Source organism: Ptiloglossa arizonensis, chromosome 13 (assembly GCF_051014685.1).
Source record: "Ptiloglossa arizonensis isolate GNS036 chromosome 13, iyPtiAriz1_principal, whole genome shotgun sequence".
Classification (NCBI taxonomy): Eukaryota; Metazoa; Arthropoda; class Insecta; order Hymenoptera; family Colletidae; genus Ptiloglossa; species Ptiloglossa arizonensis.
In genome coordinates, this window is record NC_135060.1 from 2,893,759 (window position 1) to 2,916,008 (window position 22,250).

Consider the following 22,250-nt stretch of genomic DNA (forward strand, 5'->3'; position numbering starts at 1 on the left):
TTGTCAAGAAACATACGGAACCAAGAAATCGAATATTCGAGCGGGAGCAACGAGAATGCGCAAGTAAGACAGTAATCCAATGAAATCTCACAGGAAGCAAGCAGGTTTCGCTGTTTCCGTCTCTTGTGGGCTCCTGTTCCTTTATCGTTCCGTGCCCATCCGTAAAATTGCACATGACTTTTCAAGATATCACGCCGTAGGAACGTGCGCGATTCGTTGATCTGTACAACATTCTCGAATCAGGATTTTCCTAAAGCAAATCCGACACGCCAAACTGTACCGTCCATGAATATTAATGACCACGAGAAAACAAGTCTTCCATCGCGTTAACTTGCGGAGAATGTTCGTTTTGTGAAAGGAATGATCGGAGAGAAAGAAATTTAATTGAATGAATACATACACGTATACAAAAAAAAAATATATATATATATATAAGAAGGACTCATTGTATATGTATTAGGAGTACTAATATATGTACATTGTATATATATTAAACACGATGTAACCAATAGTATTGATGCACACCGTTTCGCAACTTGACCCGATACAAGTATCGTTCGTAAAGAACAATTCGTTTAAATTGTAGAGAAATTTGGTCAAGAGATTTATTTATTTCTGCGAGTGAACCGTGCAAAGCGTTACAAACGAGAGAAAAAGGGGTGGAAAAAAGGGAAAACGAAATTCAATAGTACTCGTTATGCGGTTGGACTTTCGAAACTCGACGAAGGACCGTAGAAAAGTCGCAAATGTCCGCAAAGGAAATCGAGTTACGAGTCGGCCATGAATATAACTTCGAGTCGTTTTCAACGAACGATTCAATATCCTCTTCTTCCACACTTTAATTTTTGCGCTTCCATCTTCGATAAGAACCTGCTAACTATGTTTACGCAGCGCGGAATTCTCTTTGCGTCACAACGAACCTACGTATATCGATTTAACGAAACTCTTTCACCCTTTCGCTGGGAATGGTTTCTTTTTTCTTTTTTCTTTTTTTTTTCATTCCCGGAGCAATACAATTTAACATGCAAATTTTTCTTTGCCGAATGTAATTTTTATTCGTTCAACGTTTCGACCTACATCGAATCCTAATCGGGAATTATTTCCCGAGGAAGAAAAACCGTACAGCAAAGTATCCGACGATATTGAAAAGCAAGAGAAAGATTACTTTTACTGTGTTAGCAAGAATCTAATGTAAAATTTTCGAAAATTATACTTCGCGTCTGGGTTAATTCTAAAGCGAAAGAAATGTCGTTGGTATTGGATCGATTATGAAACCTCGTAATTCGAATTTCTATTTACGGATGAAAAAAGGAGGGATCGTCGATTGGTAAATAACGCGAATGATACAAGTCCAGCAAAAGACGCGTCAGGAGCGAAAATCAAGAGGGCGACAGAGGAGGGTGACGAAGGAAGGAGAATGGCAGTCAGGGGGATCACAGGATCATGAGGCATGATTTCACGGGACGGTGGTTGGGTGAGTGTCATGCCATCGGATGCCCGAGCTATGTGCTTCATGTATCATGTATGGAGGGTGAGAGACTTGCAGGGAAGAGTGGCGCTGGAAAGGGAACGGAAACTGGGAAAAGCGTTTCCATACGGTGGGACGGAGAACACTTGATTCGAAAGCAGATGTCACTTCCGAAACATGCTTTGGTCTGCGTGTCCTGCATATTTATTGCGCGAAAGAATACACTGTCCTTCGCGGTATACACCGTCACGAGATAAATGGACCAAATAAACGATTTATCTTTTCATTCGCCCCGTTTACCTTTATTTCGAGAAACGAATCGGGATCGTACGAATGATCAAAATTGACGAAGCTTCATCGAGAAAACAGAATCCTGATTTTTAGATTTTTCTTTTTTGCTCGATTCGATGCAGAATTCGTTTACCAGGACGATACGAGTATTCTTAAAGTCGAGACGAAAATTCTATTTAAAACAAAAGTGAAATTATTCGATGTTACAATTTATTTTAGCTGTTAGAGAAATTCCTCCGTTATTTGGTAACGTTTTAATTTCTAACTTTCATTCTGTTTTTCAAATCGATAATAATGCATCTCCTCTTTTATGATGGTCTTTGAGGGTTCGAATAGTAGATGGAGCTCGGTGCAATAGATTCGTAAGTTGGATTTTTGGATGCTCTCCAACGCGTTGCACACGTCCCACGAGGATCTGCTTTCCTGAGAGGTCAGGTATGCACAGTGGGGTCACCGAAGGATCCTCGTTAAAGGAAACCAACCCGTTAATCCTAGAACCGTTATAGTCGGCCTCGCACGTATGTCAGTCTGCCTTGAAAATGGGGTCACAATGCCTCAATTGGTATTCGGAAGGCGAAATCAAATTCTACAGAATTCTAATCATCGTTAACGAAAATTTTCATGTTACCGTGATCATCTTCAATCGTATGTATTTATAGTTTGCCAATGTGTATAATTAAACACGCGAATAAAACTTCGAGATGTTCGACGAGGTTGCAAATTTTTAAATTTCAAGTAAAACATATACTTTTTCAATTTTTTAATATCAGGAAGAATGGGATACTCAAGAATGGGATAAATGCATGAAAATATCTGGTGAAGTATTCTTTATTAAACAATAAAATACTTGGGACGAAGCAACATCACTGTAATTTTCTTAATATTTTAGCACCGAAAGGTACATTATATTTAATCACGCGTAACGAAATACTCGAAAGGGTATTATTACGCGTAATGCGGCGTTATTCGATTATTAAAATCGTATATATTTAAAAGTAGCTTTCTGAAAATTACGATCGACTTGTACAATTGCACCCCTAATTAAACGGGCTTCGTATTATCCTAGAATGTATGAAATATTTTCTCTGCGTCTGTGCCTACACGGAGTACGTGCGCCCAGTTGAATAGATTTTTTTTTCTTTATAACACAATTTCCAGTACAAGAATTTAATTTCGTTAATACACTCTTTACATGCGGTGCCTCGAGCAAGAGGGAAATTCCGCAATCCACGTTTTTAACGTCAGATTCCCGGGGAACATTCTCCGCTGATTTCATTTATTTAACCATGAAATTGTTTATTCCCCTCAGTAATGTTCATAACCGTGTAATAAGCGACCGTGAATAGCGGCGTGGAAGGTCCGGGAAGTGGTTAAGAGTAAATGAAGTCGTATTTAGGAACTATCGTGGAGAAGAACTGCGAACGTAATGGAGCAACGAGTTTATTTTTCGCGGGAGACTTTGAACACGCTACAAAGAGAAAATTCTAGCGCGCTGATGGTTCGTTAGTAATGTCGGTTCTGTAGATGAATGTGTACATTCCTCGTGCTGGTACGTCTGGAATTTTTTTATCGTGATAATAGTAGTTTTGAAAAGAAATCGTGTTTTGTCCCTTTTATGCATCGAGCCTCGTGAATGGTATTCTTGAAAAGCTTTTTTAACATTTTTATTTTAACTTTCACGTACGTCCTATTGTGTTTATTTCCTTCGTTAAATGAGACAAAAGAGTGAACAAGATAGTTACTTTCTTATTGATAATAAGAGAAAGTGTATTGAATAATCAGAGATTCTCCTATACGTAAACGAGTTGCAAAATCGAAGGTTCGTAAATAATTTGTGAAAGGAAAAATTTGATCCTTTGCGAACAATTTGAAAATTCAGGAATTTTAATTTCAAATTTTCACGACTTCCTCCTATTTTCTCATCGATACATTGATGTATTGGTCACCATTGATGAGTCCCCATGTAGCAGTGGGAATGACCAACGACATCCACCTTTCGCAGCTTGTAACGTAGAAACAGTTACTCGAGTTGGTGAAAAAATCCTTGCTGATCGTCGTGTAATCGTCCGAGAGATTGGCGACGAAATAAACATCTCCTCCGGTTCGTGCCAAGCAATTCTAGCCGAGGATCTTGGCATGACGCCCTTTCAATTCAGGAATTTCTTACCAAGACAAAATATCTATGCCACCCCGGTCTTCCTATTCCCTAGGTCCTGCCCTCCGTAAATGTTTCCAATTCCCCAGAATAAAATGATGCTAAAGGGGGAGAAGGTTCGATGACGTTGGCAGAATTAAAGCGAACGTGACACAGGAGCTCGGTAAAAGACTTCCAGCAACGTTGCGTATATTATCATCAGGGCAGCTATTTCGAAGTAGATTGTTTTTACCCTATACGTATCGAATGTTTCGTTTAAACGAAGAATTATTAGTATCTTTTCATCGTTCGTCACCATCTGAGAATCCTTGTTTACGAGAATGACAATGAATTTAATCTACTTTGACCTTCGAGGGAAACTATCATCGAAGATTATTTCTTTTTATATTACACGTATCGAATGTTTCGTTCGAACAAAAAATTGTTAGTATCTTTTCATCGTTCATCACCATCTGAGAATCCTTGTTTACGAGAGTGACAATGAATTTAATCTACTCTGACCTTCGAGGGAAACTATCATCGAAGATTATCTATTTTTATATTGCACGTATCTAATGTTTCGTTCGAACGAAAAATTGTTAGTATCTTTTCATTGTTCATCACCGTCTAAGGATCCTTGTTTACGAGGGTAACGATAGCAAATGAATTTAGTCTGGCGTGGTCCTCGAATGCTTAATTCGCGTCACGACGCTATTAGTGTCATGGTTAGCGCCTCTAACTAATTTCTTCGCCACTTTAACCGTAGCTCTATGTGTGAAGGACGACTAAAGGGGCTAATCAGGGAGTGGGTGACAAAGCTTCGTGCTCAAGCCTCTCGCCCTTCACTCACGCTTCGCGAAACACGTTCACGTCAATCCCAGACACCGTATGTGCGTAAGGGAGTTGCCCTAAATTCCCTAGAACTATTCCGAGTGCGATCAGCACGCAAGTGCATTTCTCTGTGTCGACTAGGCATGTCTGCATTTCCTGCGGATGCGTGCACGTGCCCGTGTGAATGTGTGGTATGCATAGATGTGCGCAACCTGGTGGTGGAAATTTTGCACGGTTGTAATATTCATCGATGTTACCCGAAAATTTTTAAATACTCTCAATAAATGTCACTAAGACTTGCACGACTAGTAAAAGTTTTTGTTGTTACGTTTGTGTACATATTTTACCGTGGTACGATTTCTCTCTCTTGTTTTCAAAAGTCTATGTTTACATAGAAAGTTGCATAGAGATTCTATATCTCGAAAATAACGACAAAGTCACGTCTGTATCGTGAACCACTCATCGTTGTATTTAATACCTGACGTAACAAAGGAAGTCGTATGTATCGTATTCGATCATCGAATATAATATTCTAAATTGGTAATTATTCCGGTGGAAATGTTACCATCCATGGTGAAAGTCTTTTGTAGGTTTTCCAGGAGTTGACGCCACAATAAATATAATAAAAGCTGATTTCAATAATGTCCCGTATGCATCGATTCTTAGCTGTCGTTATTATCGTATTGTGAGTCTTTCACCCGTGTACTTTGAAAGCTTTGAGGACTCTCTTTTCGTGAAGCACTCGTAATAATATTACTTTCGTATAATAACGTTACATTTGAATTTGTCCTTGTTCGTAAGCCGAAATTATGGACCCCTTTCACCGAATGGAAACGAAGCTCACCTTGAAAAGGGACGATGAACGATGCGGATGTCTGGTTATAGTCATGGAAATCTCGCTCGAGGACCGTTTTTAAATTTTTTTTCTAACTCGCTCTTCGCTTTCAAACACGACGATATTTTTACATGTGAAATTCACGTCTTCGAGTTATCGTAAACGTAAATATTTCCACCACAAATGTGCGACGCAAACTATAATCTAAGTATACATTAATTGCGTACGATAAAAATTTTATTTTCTTCAAAACAGAACGTTTATCGAGTTCAACGTGATTATATTTCCATAGCATTAAATAATTTTAAATTAGTATCGATGACTTATCTAATTCTTCTCTAAGAAAGAAGTATGAACATTTGTTCTTTGTCATTCGATATTAATTTGAATTTTTTTCAAAGTAATGAGACTTTTGTCCAAACCAATATACGATAAAAATAAACAGTATTACGATAGCATTACGTTTCTAATCGATATGTTTTCTTTTTTTGCAGGTAAGTAGATGTCACCAATTTACATAACTGTTTGGAATACGAGGATGTAAGTAAATCTATTTTTCAAGATTCTTTTCACAGATTAACATTTCCTCGAATAATATACTTATTTAGCTCTATTCCCATGCTGGAAGTTTACCCGCGTACAATTTCCTAAAATCGAAATACGTACAATTATCGTAGTCTTTTATTTTTCGAGATCCTCGTGTACGTCGATGCGATCGAACAAAAAGTATCTAGTAAATTAACCGAAGCAATAAGTGCGAGCACCTGGAAAGCTTGATCCACCGATTCGCTCGGTTTCTTTCCTTCATCGCGTTACGTAACTTCTTCATTGAGTCGTTATCGGTTGTTGTTTTTGAAAAAGACAAGTCTCCCAGTTCGCTCGTTAGTAACGGATATTCGAAGGGATGTACAAATTCTGAAGAGTGACTCTATCGGACATATCGATACGAACAATACCTGTCGGATGAGTAGTCACGGTAAGGTTGTTTGGAAGATGCACGTGCTGGTGTCCTGGAGACCTGGAAAGATCGTCCTTACATGAAATTTACATTCAGCGATCAGAATTTGTGCCCGTAAACAAGATTAACGGCATTACCATGTGAAAAATGGAATTTATGGGCGAAACGATAAATTCCTCTCGCATTATTTACAGCTCCTTGTATCAAGCTGGCTCTAACACGGCAATTTGAGACCACGGTAAAAATGAGCCGTGTTATGGGAGAAATTCCTCTATATTCTCGGCGCAGAAGGAGTTAAGGCTCACGCAGGCAATAGCCTGCGAGCTAAATGGCTCGTAAGTTAAAAGACGTTCGGGAATAAGGTTTTCACTGGGTTCTGACGTGCACCCAAAGGCTGGAAATTCGAGCTGACAGCGTTCAAAGCGACTGCGTTCCGGTGTAGAAAGAAATCGCGTCTTCCATCGCTCATCCACTTGCGCACGTGCAGTTTACCCATTCGGCATTCCAAACACTCAAAACTCGAGTTAATCGTTCAAGCGAGGGCGGTTGCTCTGGCAGGGTAAAACGAGGAAGAAAGGGACCAACAAGGAGCAAACAGAGCAGGCTGCAGGTACAAGAAGGATGACCGCGGGAAACGGACAGATTGAAGTAGGAAAGGGAACGGTTTACCATCGGCAAACTCAACGGGCTCGCGAGTTTGCTGTTTTACCAGCGATAGAATTGGGTCGAGTTTGTGGACCCACGCGATTTTACAATCGTTACACATTGGTGACAGTCGAGAAAAAAATGTCAAGTTATACAATCCGTCGAAGGAAAAACAGTCGAGAATTTAGGAACACGTTCGCTACAATCGGTAAATAGAAATTTATGAAATTTCTTTGGATTGCTCGTATAGGTAGTGCAGGGAACGAACAAGTTTATTCGCTAACGAAGGAATTCGCTAACCGAGGAGTTACGTTGGATATCGATATAGATTGGTATGTGTCCGGTAAATATTCTTTACTGATTTATCAAACGATCGAAACCTAACAACAGCCCAAGTATACGGTCAAAATATCTACGAATAAAATAGTCGAATGATAGAGCTCAATTGAAGTTACTTTCGTCACATTGTAAAACCGTGAGCACCTTATATCGCTGGGTACACTGGACGTAAGCTGCCTAGGGATTTGGTAACGTTTGTGAATGGAAACCAAGCTAAATGCTTCTCAAGCCAGAGTTAAATTCATTTCAAACGGTGCTTGCCACTCTGGACCGAAATCTCAAGATTTAGACCATACTGTTTGGCAATGCTCAAATTATGATATTTAACGTAAAACTGGGCTTCAATTGTTTCTCAATTTCAAATATTTCCCTATATACTTTATTTACTCGTTTTTAAGCGAGCCCTGCACTAAAGGGACACAAATTCTTTATAACCTTCTCAAAATGTGTAATATCAGAATTTGGTTATATGAAAAGACAATTTTAATTATTGCATTAGTCTATGTATACGTAGGTACTAAATTCTGGCATTCATTTCTTTGGAATTAATTTGCAAAGAAAACTTTATTTCGGAGCAATTGACTACTTAGTCTCTTTGAGGTGATCTTAACAATTCGAAAAGATTATTATTCTTTAATAACAATAAGATTAAATACTGGAAAAGTTCTCAAAAGCAAGAGAAATTGATAAATTGAAATGTGAAAATCATTCCTTCGTGTTCAGTCTAATTTATTCCATGGGCATATTGTATCTTATCCTGTTCTCTGCTTCTATCTTAGCGAAGGGAACTGTGGCTTTAACCTGACCAAAGTGACACAGATTTCACGTCATCGTGCTTGAACTAAAAATAGACGTTTGTTCAAGCTGAATGGTTCGTATAAAGATTTTAGTTTCGAAAAAAATTGTAGAGACACTCTGTACAACCCCTGACTGCACATCTATCGATCTTCGCCCATCTCGTTCATGTACACGCTATCGTATCACGGACCAAACCGTTAACGAATCGTTCGCCTAACTGATCATGACTATATCCGCTAGACAAACATTCGTTTGTTTCTACACCATGTGGAAACAGCCACTCGATGGCTCTCCTGTACTTCTATCTGTGTTCCAGTTACATGCCTAGTCATCTGTATGAAAAATTTCATCATAAAATCATTGGTGTGTTTGTTTTGGCAGTTGTTATTTTACTCGACCAAAATTCGTCCACGTTGACAATGTACTGGTCACTGGATAATAGCCTAAATCAGAATACCCTTTACGATCGAGACAGACGAAGTTTTAAATTATCACAAGCTTCGAAGGATAAGCTGTATTCGTTTGGAAAATGATTCTTTTCAACGACATTGCGACTAGCTTCTTCATCTGTGTGTAATTGCATCGAAATACTTATTTCGAACAGATGTTTGAACGATCAACGATACCACATCTAAGACAGAATCTGGTAGATCGGTTACTTCGAATATCGCCCTATTCTAAATATTTTCGTTTCAACCGTACCTTTTTCTTACGTCGTTGAAATTGTAACGTCAGCCAAGGATCTCCGTCATCTTCGGTCCCCTCTGAGTTTCCGACCGGTCGATCGATGATGAATGTTTTCGAACGTCCGATGGATGATCGCGCTCTTAACATTGACATCGGGTTTCCGCGATAATGAAAGATAAACAGACTAATGGTAAACGTGCAATCATCCGACAAGGGTATAACGAGATTCCCAACCGACCGTTAGCACGGAGTCTTGAATGTTCGTCTGGCTGTTTTGGCTTTTAAATTTAATCGAGCCAGTGGATGCGTCGCGGGCGTCATGGAAGCCCATAGGCGACAGGGGTGAAAAATAATTAAAATCCATCGGCGAGGCAAGGTAAAAGGGTATGGCATAAGGTGCATGACGGGTAGGAGAAGCGAGAATAAATACCCACCTAACGAGCACGGAAATTGACGGACCCGTTTGAGGGTGCTTCAACTTCCAGTACTTCCCATCGGGACGTTGGAGGTCGAGCGATACCTTTGTCCCTCGTTAAATTCCAAAAGCGACGATATTTTGCCCCTCCGTGCCTCCTGCCATCTTCCGTTCTTTTCAATCTGATTTCACCGATGACATTCCTCGGGCTAAAGAAGAATAAGGAGATCTGGAAACGTGCCACGAAATCAACGTAAACGTCGCGTATCGAGCGGCCCCGATTTAGCAAGCCAGGAGACTTCGAATTATTGGACCCGAGTGCTTTAATCGAAGCGTCGACGAGAATCCTGTACAATACTGCCCGCTTTCGAGTAACAATTTTTACACCGTACTCGAGTGTAACGGTATCGTCCCATCCACTGTTTACGTTCGTGCAGTGCAACGCACGAACTCGCGTCAGATTGCTGATCGTAGGTCAGAACAATCCTTGTTGACCTCGTTTGGAGATAGAATTCGCTACCTACCCCGCTTTCGAGTCAATTACGGTAATACACCGTTCTTGGAAAGCGAGCGGAGTGTTACGAGTTTTAGAGAATTCGTAAAAATATTTGCAGCTAAACGAGCAAGTTGGTTCGCGATATGTACATATTTTTTATTCGCGACCATTTTTTAAAATGCTCGAAACAAATTGTAAAGGAAATTATAATTTGATACAATTTGAATTAATTAAAACGTACTCCTGTCTGTTAATTTCGTTTGTGTAAATTGTTTTCTTCTTTTGCGTTGGGTATCTGTATTCTCGGAGTTTACGAAGACTGAAAAATTATGGAGAGTTGAATATTAAAAACTATTGCAGACTTACGCTGTAAACTTCTATGATTTCCCTTTTTCTTATTTCAAGTACTCCCGCGTGCTTCCTAAATTTACAGGAAGTTTAATCATTTCAAACGAGAAGATGTAAAACTCTATCTTTTTACGATTCTTCGTAAAAAAGAATACGATTTTCGCGCGAGAGCTTTTTTTTATATTTTCCACAATTTTCAGGATATTATTTTGAATGAGCAAAGCTTCAGGGACTAGTTTTATCTCTTTAACTCTTGAACTTCGTCGCTGAAGCGAGATATGTGTTTCTTAACTTTGCCTATTCCACCAACATGTGAAGTTTCATCAAAACTGCTGTCGAACACTTCAAGGCTGTCTCTTGTTAGTCTTAACATCGTAAGGAAATAGGATAACTTAAATTAGACTTTACTACAATTCATAACGAAACAAAGAATGAATAATTTTGTATTTAACTCGTTCACATTCAAAGTACTGGATCATTTTTTCAAGATTCAAAAGAGAAGTTACACGCATCGAATATTTTGTACATTTTACCTAATTAAAATATATTAGAACACGGAAAACAAAATGTGTGCGATAAATGGCAATGCACAAAATGTGCAGTAAATTCTACATATTCCAATAGACTTTGTTTCAGGATGTTTCGTCATACACGTTGCCCGCGAACTTATCTTCGATTCGCGTATTACCGATATTCAATATTCGCTCGTTCTAACTCGCCCACCATCTCATGATTATCTCGTCAGTAGGATTAATTAGACGTTTTCGGTTTGATTAAACGCGTGTCCTAAAACCATGGCGTGGAAACAACTCGGTTTCACTTAATTCTCTACCGTCGTTCTTGCCTCGCAGTCCAGCGAACAGGGTAAGATTTAATCTAGAGAGTACTGGGTAACACGACTTACTCGATAATTCCCAACAAAGGGATAAAGCTGAGCCTCCCTCCGGGTAGGTCAAAGAAGCCATAGAAGGGTTCCCAAAGTCTCGGAGCAATTCGTCTCGCAGTATTAGACGCCCTGGCGTTTCATAGTCCCGTAAGAGTACACGCCAATCTTCGCTAGATTTTTTTTTTCCTTTTTTTTCTCTTTTTTTTTTAATCGGTGACAAAGCGGCTCGACGGTCGAGGTGCCGCTTTTATTACACCGGGAACGAATGAAATGAGTATCGACGGTGCTCGTGGCGCGATGCTTGTCTCTCTTGGGCAATGCTTATCGATTCTCGAATAAACAAATGGAGGAGAAGAAGGCAAACGGCCCGTCGAGACTTCAACGAAGCTTTGTTGTTTCGCCTCTGAGCGCGACTCATCTCCGACGGTGCTCGACCTACTTGAGACATTCATACCCCACGTGTACACGTTCCTCTATATATGTTAATCCACTGTTACTTACAAGGGCAGCCCGTCAAGATGAAAGTTGACAAAAATGTGAAACATTGTCACATTTGGTTCAAGTACTGCTAATAACTACTTTTTCTTTCAACACCCTGTTCAGGAAATCGACACTTTGCGCGTTGCGGTGAATGTGCGTTGTGGTTTTCTCGTTCGGGATTGATCGTCCCTTTGAAGAATCAGGCTTCCGACCTTTAAACATTGGGAAAATATTTGATACAAAGACTTGTGACTTTTAGGGTTGTCTCGTGCTTCAGATTAGTTTGCAGAAGGCATTCGAAAGCTACAGATCGTAATGTTATAACAATTTTGTATTTAATACCCGGCAAAATAATGAGTGTAATGCGTGTCCATTTGAGTCATCTCGTGTTGTATCACTTCTGAAAAAGGAATGTGGCAACAAGTGTAGAAAATAACATATGTGTCGTTTACGGGGAAGGTGTGTTTTATCGGTGTTTGAAGAACACAGATGTCAGTTTCATAGGTAAGAGTAAAATATTACTTTACATTGTAGAAAAATAAATAACACGAATTTATGGGACGACTTGTTCTTGAGATTATATCAAATTTGTATCTTTCTCAAAAAATGAGACGAAATTGAAACAAAGGTGGTCATGGTTCGCTGATCCGATGTCACTGGAAAGAACTAATAAACGTGTCTTGGATAGCCTGGTCAGTGTTACACGTAAAACATTCCTTAGAAAAGTTTCCGTTCTCCAAACTTTCGTACGAAAGAAAAAGTCAAATGCAGCGCAGGTGTTGGCCAGGAAGGAGGTTGAGCGAGGAAACTTTGAGCCTTACTTATTGCAAAAACCTCTTGGCTTCACCCTCTTTTGGGTCAACACACGTCTCCAATACTCCACCTTTCTAAGATCTCCTCCACCTCTTGTACGTTAGCAAGTAGGTATAATGGATGGTATTGCGCGAAATTAAATAGAGATAGACTTTTAACGAAATTTATAGTCCGGAGAATTACAAAGATTCACCTAGAGATACTGTAGTCGACTGGCCTTGAAACTATAAGTGACGATAATTGGAGAAGATACACCGGATGAACGTCGACTTAGAAATGATTTGGTACTTTATTACAGAGAGAACAAAGGTTCGGGTCCTGGAATAAATTGCGAGTCACATTGGATCGGACATTTTAGTCAGCTTTCTCAAGGTTTGCAATCAAGCAAAAATTATACACTGTCCACATTCTACTTACTCGTGCTACTACCTTAACTCAGTACTGATTTTTCTCTGTCTCTCTTTTTATCTTTTTCTATTAAATTCTACACGAACGTTTGTTTTTCTTTATTGACCGATCCTGTTGAGTCCAAGTATACAGTATAAATATCAACGCAGAAACGTATTGGTACTATACGGTAAATGATTTCGTTTTTTCCTTTTTTGGTGAAAATGAAACACGATTTTTTTAGAGTGTACAAATTTTCTGTCAAACTATACATTCTCCATTTTGGAAAACGAAATAACTTTCCGAACAAGCTAATATTTAAAAGATACAGAATCTACCGACAACGACGCAACGATTTAAAAATAACGCCGTTAATCTTCGTAACGATCGACGCTCGCGCGATTTCCTAGGAAACGTAAAAAAAGAAACTTTCCGTTTCGACTCGATATATATTTGTCCTTCGACCATCGCCGACATCCCACGGGTAATTATTTCGCGAAAATTGACGGCGATCGCTTTACAGATTTTCCTCGGTGGGGCAATAACGAATCGTGTGCAGTAGAAGTCCGGAGCAACAGACGCAGAACTGATTACGCACACTCGGAGAGCTCGTGCCAATTAGGACACTGTAAGGACGAGAAACGTCGAGGCGTAGGCGATCTCTGCCCTTCGGTGTCTCTTCTCCCCCGGGGTCTATTCCCGTATCCTCGCTCTCTAATTAGTCTGCCCGATAAACTCGATTACGGTGTCTCCAGCTGTCCTCCTCGGACCCTTTCCTCGTATCCTCTCGCAGTGTCCATTCAACGTGATGCTCAACGATGCATGCGAGACGCTTTTCTCTTCGCGAACAAACATTCTTGCGTGCACTCGTAATCTTCCGCTGCTCGAAAGAGGGCCTCGTCGCTGTTAGGTTTAGGGCTCCATCGTCACGGTGAGAACTATCTTTTATTTGTCTTCCGTCGTAACGATTGTCCGACAACAGTTCACCAACGAGGGAAAGAGAGAGAGAGAAAGAAAGAAGAGGAGAGGAGCTGCTACACGCGATTCCTTTGCCCTCGTGTCGTGTCCTTTCTTTATTTTTTCTCCGAATTTGCGCCCAAAGGTTCGCGTCTTTCTTCTCGCTTTACCTCCTCCCAAGTCCCTTCTTCTTCCGTGCACGCAGCCAATTTGTGAGATTTTTCCTCCGTGTCTGGAAGCAAGGGAGGAAGAGAGAATCGACCGATCGGATTGCTGCGCCGGGATTCGAACCCGGATCCTTCGCGTGCAAACTGCTTTAACCAATTAAGCCATCCAGACCGTCGACGAATTCTTCTCTTCCCGAGTCCCGTAACCGTAATGGCTGCTGCCATAACACCACGGTTCTTGCCTCGGACAAACTTCGTCCTGCCGATTGTACACCAAATGGAGATATTATTTCGGCTCGATAGATTTTTCAAAGTCGATTCGAGCAATTCACTGTGTATCGAGTATTTATTTAAAATGTTTTTTACTGTATACTTTTATCGCGCGAGTCCCAACTACACAAGTATCGTCGCTAGTTCTAGTTCCAAACTAGAGTCAGTCGATCGTTGTATCTTTGAGCCAAGTATATCCCAAGTGTTCTCAATTATCACAGAATGTTAAGAAGTCGAAAGTGCAACGTCCAATAATTCATGTAAAGTGTCTGCAAGTAGTTAAAAAGTGCTGCTTCTAACCGGTCTAAAAATTGAATAGATCGCTAGGCTATGATCGACGTATCTGTTCAACTGGTAACTTCGTCGGTTATTTTCCAAAAGCATTACTCATCGCTGTTTCAAAGTCCACAGTCTCACAGATTCTGGTTCACTCATCCAGTAACTAAGGGTCAAAGTCATTCCTCCCAACCCCCACCGGTAAAACTTTCTTGGAAAACTATCTCCGGAGCATTCGTTAGTCTTAAGCATCCTCGCTATCGAATTGCTCGAAGTCAGCAAGTCAGCACTTAGCATTTATCACCGTTAGCTGTTACACTGTGGTGCAATTTGGTATTTCGTGGATAACGGTTGTATTGTTGCGTTGTAATACCAGCCACTTGTCCTTTACCAGTTTTCAGCAAGTTTTAAGACAAGGACCTTTAAAATTAAAGGCCACGAAAGCTTCTGGTTTCTAATTTGTCCCGCAACGACAATCTCGGGGGATCATTGGTCGACGCAGGGACGCGAGAATGCCAGTAAAGACGTTTCGGACGGTCTCCTGAATTTTGTATGCACGCGGTGCAAGCCTGTTATAAAGAGCACGCAAATATGCAAAGCTGAACGGGTCGTTAATTTTGGGAAAATTAGTATACAAAATCTTCTCGGTTGCTATCGTCCGAAGTATTTAACGTGGACTGAAATACATTGATCGTTATTGTGAGACTAGATGAAACTACAAAAATGTAAAATTCAATCGTGATTTTGTAGTTCTGGTTACGAACGTGCAAAATAAAATAGCTAGAACCAGCGATTAGGTATTCGTGATCGATTATAGCGATTAGATACCCTCTACGTCTGACTATTGCACTTTTAGATCCTCTTAAGTCATTACAGTGTCTATCGGTATCGGTTTTCAAGTATCTGAAATTTATCGTTCAAGTTGTTCCAGTAATTGTAAAAACGGTTTAAATTGTAAATTTGGAATAGTTGAATTTATCGATTACTTTGCGATATATATTATAACAATATGAAAGTGTTAAAGTATATTGATTTTAAACGAAACGAAATAACGATTGAAGTAAACGAAAATTAAAGTAATATTATCCATTCTTGCAAGAGTTTTCCACCGAAAAATTCATCTCGTGCGAAATACATTTGTCGGATACGTGAAAATCAAGAAAGTACAATAGTTTCCAAGAATGTCGCGCGTCTATATAGCAAGGGAAGACTCATGGGTAAAATGGTTGAGAAGACCTTGATGTACTCGATCCTCGGAGCAGGTGAATTGTTCGCAGGCAGGAAACATTAGAGAACCGTTCTAGGAAACTCGTGAGACAATTCACCCGACGACCTTTAAAATATTGGTAAAGTTTCAAAAGTGGCGGACCTCCAGACCCGTGAAACGAAACTCTCGGAGGCCATTGTTCGTTGAAACAGGTAACTTCACGAAATCGCCACATATATTACCGGAAACAGTAGCAAAGCGCATGGTCTGGATACGTTTAACTTTACACCATTCCGTTATCTTTTAGCCACCTTTATTGCTGCAACGAATCCTTGGAATTTCTTGATCAATCGGGCAATCTACGTGATACACGCGATACAAACATCCAATGAAACGATAACGTCGCTCGTTTGGTAGGTGTCAAGTTCACTGTGAACAACGCTGTTACGTGACACGAAGTCAAACGATGAAATTAGTCGACTTCGATAACGTTGAACGGTATCGTATTGGTACGTCACGAGAAAAGGAAATTTCACTGGAAAAGATAAATTAAATGCGAAACAATATTGTATTGTATAAATTCATTCGTTCTCGAGAAAAGTGGTTTCGAAGGTACTCGTCATGCTCGTTTTACCACAGTTTGATGTACATTACAAATTTTAAGTTACACGTTCTTCTAGATTGCGTTATTCGCGACATATTGTGATTTGAATATTACTATCTCTAAAATCTTGTATACTGTGCGTTCCACGTACATTTAAAGTAGACTTTCGTGAAGTAACAAAATGTTGATCTACACGTTTTATTTATTCTTTTCTTTTAATATCAAAGAAATTTGCAACATTTATTATTAATTTTAATCTTTCGATATTCTGTAAATCAATATTTTATTCTTCGAAAAGAAGCGAAGAACGAAAGTCTCAAAAATTTCGACCCAAAATTTGACTCGAGAAACGTCAAGTACAGTTACAAATGTGAATTCGTTACTCGTGTATTTATAAAAAATATAAGTACGCTACGAGTATTTTTTTTACATTATTTTATCTACGCGACGTATTACGTTTTCTCCCCAGTAATTAATTGCGATCCATGTTCGTAATGGTGAGAGATTATTTGAATTTTGAGCACGTTTTGAAATATCGTTCCCACGGTGAGGACGCAGACGGTACCGGTAAAATTGCATCGATCTTTCACGTTAGATGAATCCGAAGATAAATTCGTAACGGTCACGCGTGTCGTGGCCTATCGTTGCCCTATTGTCTGGCTTTGAACGTATTATTTAGAGTCGCGTCAGCCCATCGGAATCGCCCTAAATTACGCATTATCTCTTACGGGCCCGAGGAGGCTCTCTCTGGTGCTGACTCGCCCCGAAATACCATTGTCTCGCACGAGTGCCAAGATTACGCGACATGCCGTTTGTTCCTAACTAACCTATACATATACATGACCGGCGCATCGTCAAAGGTCGCCTGTGCCGGAGAATTCGATGTCAACCTATCGACTTTCATCGGTGATTGATGACGCCGCGTCGATACTAATTAACGAGAGTCTGGCGCAATTACTCTTAAGATGACGGGGCATGGCGTAAATTGCAATGCGTTTACGGGAATCGCTGCGCAGCGAAAGCCAACATATTGTCTAGCATTGGTCGACCGGTGTACCGGTTTGATTGATGTATACAGAGCGATACGGAACCAGGTCGAAGAATTTTTAGGTGTACAGGGCGTTTCCTCGAAACGGGTGTATCCGGAGTATTATTCGAAGATACGAGTAAACGTCAAACGAGGAAATTAGTTTGCTTCCAAGTGGTAAATATTTCGTCGAGCAAACTTTTATTTTCGTGGTGGTACGTTGTAAGATTTTTATCGATTGTTTCCTCGACGAGATGTGTAATCTAAAATGTGTATTTTCATTGACGCTCTTTGAAGAAACGGATATAAAAAAAAGCACGTTCGTATAAAATAATTTTTTAGACAAGAAATCCGACTACCGAAACATTTTTACAAGACACCCAAGATCGAATTACAAATTTGATCATATTTCACGGTAATATCCCAACGAACCTCGAAATCTTAATTTTCATTAACAAACGAAACTCGTTCCGGCAAGCAACAAGTATCCCGCGTACTACGTAAACGCGAATCATCGAGAGCGATAATTCCGTTACTCGAATCCGATAGAAAAGTTGACGCTCGAAAGCGGGGAACTTCCATTCGGAATTCCCTATTCGTACGTATGGAAAAATAACGAATTACTTTCTCGAACGAGTCAATACACCCGCGCCGCGCAATCGGTCGTGACATTGCATCGCCCGGGATCAGAATTTTAATAGCAATTACCTTTACGCGTATCAAAGGAACAGTCGCGTCGTTCTTATAGACGGGGGAACCCCATTAGTGGTGATCCGAAGTAAATATCTAATTGTCCGGGGCATTTTATTTCCTCTTGGTACGGTATTTCCCTTTTCGGGCATCGGTTTACGCCGCAAACATGAAACGAGTACCGACGTGAGACTGGTTTGTCGAGAAGAGATGAAAGAGAAGTAGCTGACAAATAGAAAAGGAAGTTCCCGGATAGAGACGTAAATGCGCTCCTTTGACGTGCCTCGCCTATTGGGCCAAGCCCGACGTTCCCTTTTGATTCCCAAGCTTCGCTCTATTCCGTTGGAGGATTCTACCTTTCGCGTCCCCGGCTTCGTGTCCTTGCCACCATCGAAAACGGAAGGAGCAACGTTCTCCATTACCGATAAGATAACGATCACGATGCATGTATCTACATTCACTCGAACTGTAATCCCCGTTGCGAGCTGATAATTGAGCGTTCGGCTACACCGGGAACGTATACCGGCCATTATTGTCGAGACGGTATCGGCACAGGTCGTAATTTGTTGTCGCTATGCGTCTTGAATACGATTCGAGATTTAGTACATTCCCATTACGTGTTGCTCCAGATTTATTGTTTATCGATCATTGACAACTGTTAAGGCCGCTGGATTGCGTTCGCGATACAAGCTGTGACTTCTTCCTTGTGTGGGGAACATCGACTTCGAGATCGCGCGAGTAGCAAAATAAGTTTAAATTTCGTTTGTTCAATGTGTCCACTCGTATTGCGTTTCGATCCTCTTCGGTAATTTGTGACGTTTTTGCAATGATATGTCGAGTAAATATATTATATATTATGTATTGTATGTATTACACGAAATATTATAAATTAATTATACCATACTTACCATACGTACGATTAATTCTAATTTTCTGCAGAAATTTTATTCTACAATTGTTTCGTACGGACTTGGATATCGGTAATTAGTATTATCGTCATTTTACGTGGTACATCTTGAATATGTTCGTAAATTGTTTTGCAACCGCATTACTAATTGTAACGTCGAATATTCGCTCGTAATTAGATTCCATTTTATACGTCGAAATTAACATTAAGCTTAATTGCAAACTTTATATTACACAGAATATTAACTATCTTAATTAAGTGGCTCGAAAAGGAATTTAATATTCGCATAGCAATAGAATTAATTTTAGCCAGGAAGTAACGTTGTTCGTACCTGTGTCACATTTTCCGCGAAATCTAAGCGTGCCCTGAGAATTTCGTACGTTCCCCTTTTCCAATTAATCGTTATTAGGAAGAATTGAACCAGTGAACTCGAGAAATCGTTATTACACGGGGATATACGTTCTACATTGTTTTCACATAAGGATGGAGTCGAGGAATTCCACAATAATTGACTCGATTGTGTTCCACGTTCAATATTATTGCCGGTGATCCTTTGTCAATTTTTCATGAAGTTTGAACTCACGTTCTGCACAATTCCATTGCCTCGTAATTAAACATACCTTTATATCTCGTATATTCTCGATAAATAATTTTGCAGTGTTCAAAACGAATAATCCATCCTGAATAAATCGGCAGAATTAATTAGAAATTTTCAAAATTGTCGTCGTAAATAAATTATTTTCAATCGTTAAATGAAAGGCCATTTGAACATTTACCAGCTTCGTTTGATTTTTCTAAAAAAAATTATTGATTGGTCATTAGCACTAAATGAATCGATTTTCACGATTAGCTCCGTTATTAATTAATTACACGATTGTGATTAATGAATAATTACTACCTCGATCACGCCGGCAATCGTAATCGTTAATCATTAATCAGAGTAAACTGCAAACATGTAAACTTGTTTGAGTATAAAAATAATCACGGTAAAATTAATGAAACTTCATTCAACGTTTCGGCTGTATTTGTTCGGCTTTCTTTGAAAACAATAATTGCCAAACATCAACTTCGGTCTAATAACATCTACAGGAGAATTAATTTACATCGATGGAATAATGTATTTTGCGAACTACCAACGTTTAAATTTCATCGAAAACTCTCATCTCTTACCAATCAGAAATTCTATTAAACGTTTATACGAAGTTAAGAAACAACGGGCATAAATTCACCAGTTGGACCGCATTTTGTACGAAAGCTCGAGAATCGTTTTCTGGGAAAACGAGCAACGATAACGGATCCAAATTTCACAGCAATGTTCACAGCAATGTCACCTGCTAATGGACGACTAACCAGCAGAGAAACGATTTACAGAAAGCACCGAGTGCTCGATCCGCTTGTATTATCCGGCCTGTTTAGTTAACCTACTCTCCGATTAGTTAACCTACTCCCGTCTCTTTGATTTCGAAAGAGCATAACCAAGCCGATGGGGGAAGTCTCCCAAGGGAGCCACGTAGTATTGTAACGGCTGCTCTTTCCTCCTCGACTCCATCCGCCGTGGTATGCTCTATAGATCAAGATGAGAGGAACCGGCCGGCTGGAAAATCGCTTTAAACCTCCCTGGCTAATATTAACTTTCTCTTATCGTTTCGCGAAATTCCCGGATTCTTTTTCGTCTCGCATACCGGATCGGGGAGAAAAAGCTATCTCTCTTGGTAGGCCTTCGCGCCCACCGAACGATACGGCGAGCTTTCTCGATTTACCGTGCCCGGGATTAATTGCTGATAAATTTCTTTTTCAATGAAAAGCCTCTCTTAACGCGCTCGTTTTTAGCGGTAATTAATTTCGATTGGGAAACGTAGCTCGTTGATTTCTCTCTCGCTTCCGTGCTGTTCGCCGCGAACAATTAATGGCCAGAGAAAAACTAGAGGGTTTTATTCTGTGATCACATTCTACGGGGATAAGTTTTTAACGGGGTATTCTCGTTCGAAATTGTCGTTTCTCGGACGATCTTTAAGAATTTATACCAAAGGAAGTATCGAGAGGGAGCGTTTGTAATTGGACACGCGTATGGGTTAGTGTTTCGGGGAACGGCGCAAGAAATTTTTTTTGCAATTATCTCGCGTGTTACCCAAGTTATTGACTATTGCCTGTGACGTATTAGAAAAGCTGCTTCAAAATCTACGTTCAAAATTTACTCTCGAGTAGCCGTGAAATTTCGATTGAAAAAACACCGAACTGGAAAAGCAACGAAGAACCGCTAACCGCGAAAATCAACTATCTTCGCCCAGTAGGAGGTACAACGAATAGAAAATTCTGTTAAAATCGTTAAACACCGGTGTTTAAAGGGCAAATTGTTAATTACGCTCGTATCGATCGTACGGTAGCCGTAGCAAACACCAACACCGACGATAAACCGCCAAAAACATAAAATTACTGATACTTGGGTGTCGCGGTATTGCGACCATTATACCAGACGATGGCAGATAATGGACACAAGTATGAAACAAAATTATCAACGCCGTGCCGCTCCAACTTTATCTCATTAATTATTATGCACTTAACGTTGCAACGCAGTGGCACAGCAGCCACAGTTGCCGAAGAACTTTTGCCTCTGCCGTTGCATGCCGCGCGACCGACGATGACTTTTAAAGTTCGGAGATTTATGGTCCTGCCGGTAACGGGACAAGAAAGTCCGACCTCGAACCACCACGAAGGGGAGGGGAGTGGTTCAGCCCTGTGGGTGGAGCGTAGCCGTGGAGGGGGCAGAACGAAGCTCCGAAAGAGTTCGCGAGTGTCAAACCGGCACACTGGCTCGCTATTTTAACGACGAACTTTATGCAAGCACGATTTTACGGTGCAACAAACTGTCGCGTCTCCGTGGCGTAAAACGCTAATGCCTTCCGTTCGTACAAGTAGTAGGCGCGCTCGACGTGGAGTATAACTCGCCTCGACCGACTAACCGAGTGTAACGAAACTGATGAGGAAATTTGGCGCATGTCGCTTTTAAGTTCCACGTCGTGTTCTCGAGACCGACCACGAAAGGAATTCTTTTTTTATAGTCTACGAATCGGTGCGCCGACGATAAGAATCGACGTCCACAAGCTGACCTCGATTCACCCTCAAGGTGAACTGTACCCTTTCCATTCGAAAAAATCGAGAAAAATGTGCGCATCAAGTTTATGGAGAATCGTTGCAATTTTCGCGTTCAATCTGTTTCGGAGTTTTCCACGAAACTCGAATTGTGGCACAATGAATCGTAGGGAGAGAGAAAGATCGGTCACGGATTAAAAAAAATGCGTTACCGCGAGTAAAATGTGGACAGTGATGATTAATC

At 40.3% G+C, this 22,250-nt stretch overlaps 1 protein-coding gene across 9 annotated transcripts in view; it reads left to right on the forward strand.

Annotated features, from left to right (window-relative positions):
- The window catches only part of LOC143153767 (CUGBP Elav-like family member 1-A), a 529,867-nt gene that overhangs the window by 274,894 nt on the left and 232,723 nt on the right, over positions 1-22,250 (forward strand). The window lies entirely within an intron of this gene.